Source organism: Coffea arabica, unplaced genomic scaffold (genome assembly GCF_036785885.1).
Source record: "Coffea arabica cultivar ET-39 unplaced genomic scaffold, Coffea Arabica ET-39 HiFi ptg000067l, whole genome shotgun sequence".
Classification (NCBI taxonomy): Eukaryota; Viridiplantae; Streptophyta; class Magnoliopsida; order Gentianales; family Rubiaceae; genus Coffea; species Coffea arabica.
Window position 1 is genome coordinate 50024 of NW_027266213.1, and position 3276 is coordinate 53299.

Consider the following 3276-nt stretch of genomic DNA (forward strand, 5'->3'; position numbering starts at 1 on the left):
ATTTCAAGGCAAAGGAGTTTTTCCAAAACTCTTAATTCTCGTAGTATTATTCAAACGTTTTGCCCTCGATTTTCATGATAAAAACTCAAATAATATTGTACCTAATAAAAGGCAAGTTGAACCTCGATTTACGTGTAATTGAGGTTCCTTTTTGCAAAATAATTCTTAGATTGTACTAGTGTACAATCTTTCTTGTTAAGTGGGTTAATTGTATGATTATTCGCTATTAAATTGCCAGGCGCGCAAGGAGACCTTCAAGAGGATCTCACCGCGGACACTTGAACTTCCGGAAAATAATTCTTATTGAATTGCTCGGTGAGTGTCAAGTGTGTGAATTTTGATACTTGCTTATTTGTGGGATTTGTTGAAAGTTTTAAAAATAAGGGCGGGTGCGTACTTTATCGCACTCGTTCTAATTTCAAATGAATGAATGAAACGTATTGAATGAATGAATGAAATGCAATGTTATGTCATGAATGCTTATGTCGTTGGAGTGAACCTCCTCGACTTTCAAATGAATGGGGGACGCCCAAACTCATAGGCCGTCCTTAGACTCGAGCCAGCAATGGGCTTGGTCGGGGATTTGGACGAGCCATGAGATACAAATAAGCTCGACCTAATAAGAGGTCTTGCTTGGCATACTCGTTGAGTATCGCCCAATATTGGCCATTGTGGGCCCTTGGGGTGTACGGTGGACGGAGGGAAGTAAGTGGTGATCTACGGAAATGGAAATACCGACCCGGTTGACAAGAGGGTCAATGCGGGAAGGTATACGAATGACAACGGCAGATCGAGTGGAACTTAGCTCCTGAGAGCTACTATATCCTTGAATTGTTTCTGATTACTTTTCCTGTTTGATTGATTGATTATTGAAAAGACATGGCTTTATTTATTAAATCTGGGATTGTTATTTGACTAAGTGCTTGCATGTGTGTTCTTGGCCTCACGAGCGTTTAGCTCACCCTATAGTTTTGTTTTCCTTAACAGGACCGACTCTTGGAGAGATATGGAGAAACCATCCGTTGTAATTTTGTTAAGACTCCTGTTATATATTTTGACTAGGCCCTGGTTTGGGTTGTACTTGTGGAAATTGTAAACTTGAAAAGTTTGGGCCCTGATGTGTACTTTGAATTTAAGTCGTTTCATGACTACCCGATGTACTGGTGATACATTAAGTGACTTGTTAAGCTTGAACGCTTCCGCATTATTGTATTCGTGTTGATCTCATCGAAGTGTTTAGTTCGATTTTAAATTGAATGGAATTGCTTGAGTCCTGGCGTGAGCTGGGCAGGCGTCCGCGGATACCCTTTGGTCCGCCTTAGGGAGATGTGGGGCGTCACAAAATCACCTTCCCAAATGTCACTTTTACTCACTCAAATTACAAGAAAATAAACGGACAACATTTTCCCTTGAATTCTTCACTTTCCACCCTACAATCAAACACCAATTCTCATAGCCATCAATCACAATCACACATACACATTATAAACTATTAAACCCCTTAAAATATCATCACTTAGCACCTCATAATAGAAACCCTAAACTGAGATTGAGGCACAAAAGCTGGAAATTCTTTTAGGCAAAGCAAACTAACACTAAAACACTAGATATTCCACATATCAAAACTAGTAAATTATGGCTAGCCTTTAAACTTCATATATGGGCAGAAAATTCACTATAAAACTGAAAATTCATATATCACCACTTCAATCCAAGAAATACTGAATAAAACCACCAAAGTGGCAACCACAAGCCACTAATTTCTAACTATTAGAAGCAAAGAGAGATGTTCTTAGCAAAATACCTTAGAACCTCAAAGAAAATGGTAGCTTAGTCTTTCCTCCTCCAAAATCACTCCACCACAGCCTTTATTCCTCCTTAGTGTACACTTGTACGGAGTAGTTTGTGATTTCACCGGTTAAAATTCAAGATTTGAGCAAAGATTGAAGCTAGAAAATGAAGAACTTTCTCTCTTGTTTTCTCTCTCAAAACAGCCGGCCAAGCAAGGAGGAAAATGAAGATAGCTCAGCCAAGAAACAAGATAAGAATGAAGGAAAAACAGCCGGTCAAAGTTGGCTGCCGAAGTGCCATTCTGACCGGATTGCCGGCCGGATTTCAGGCCGGATTTAGGGCAGTGGCGAAATCCATTTTTTTTTTCAAAACCCACCAACAATATGGCCAAGAACTGGCTAGATTTGCGGCTGGATTTGGTACTAACTTTTTCCACCAAAAATTTTCTTTTCCCCCTAATTCAAACGCCGTGCTCGTCCGTCCTTCCAACACAGAGACTTACAACTACGCACAATTACACTTGATATATACAACACACACTCATACGTATCGAATGAAACCCGTCCTTATAAAACTGGATAGCAAATTTATATATAAAAAAAGGAAGTGAGAAATAAAATAATGCTGAGAAAATGTGAAAATTTTCAAGTTCTCACAAAAATGGAAGATTTGAATTCCCGTATAAATTATTTTTCATACAAGTAGTGTTTCTTAACCAAAACATGCAAAAGTGTGGGTTAATATACAAATTTCTATTGTTTTGTAGGTCTTGGTAACATATGAAGTGATTCAACTCAAAAAGAGTTTGACAGCTTTGACACATCATGGTATTTTCGCTATATCATGAGCTACAGGTATCGGATTGAAGTGATTTTTAAGCTATTTGTGTGACGACCCCACTTCCCCCTAAGGCGAACCAGAGGGTTGGCAGGCCGTCTGCCCAGCTCTCGCCAGGACTCACGCAAGCATTCTAACCCAAATCCTTTCAAAGGATAACTTAATCTGTGATAAAACAAATCTTCTCGAATAAGATCATCCTTACATCCCACTTAACTTCAGAGATAGCAGAGATAAATTAGCCAGTCGAGGCTCTTAAACGTCCCACGTGCTACGTACCAAAATATAAAGTGTACCAATCCGGGTAGATAAATACATAAATCTCTATTACAAACTTACAAACCAAGTAATCAAATTAGGGTTACACATTTTCCAGCTTCAAGTGGCAATCCAAAAGAAAGTTCATTATCCCAAACAACACATTACAGCCCACAGAATAAGTTATAGTATTCAATTACAATCCAAAAGGAAAACATAAGTAAGCATCCAGCTTTCAGTTTCCAGAACCTGTTAAGGAATACAATAAACGTGGGGTGAGCTAAAGCTCAGTGGTGCCCCAAAAACATGCAATCAATTAACACATATTGATTCGACTGAAGTAAACAAATAGGAAAGCGATAATACCCGAGTGTACCTTAGACTGGTCGA

At 38.9% G+C, this 3276-nt stretch overlaps 1 long non-coding RNA gene across 1 annotated transcript; it reads left to right on the forward strand.

Moving 5' to 3' along the window:
• The first annotated feature begins 238 nt into the window (after nucleotides 1-238).
• On the forward strand, nucleotides 239-1227 carry LOC140032790 (uncharacterized). Its single transcript, XR_011836677.1, has 2 exons — nucleotides 239-315; nucleotides 988-1227. It is a non-coding gene; the product is annotated as an uncharacterized lncRNA (long non-coding RNA).
• The last annotated feature ends 2049 nt before the right edge of the window (nucleotides 1228-3276 follow it).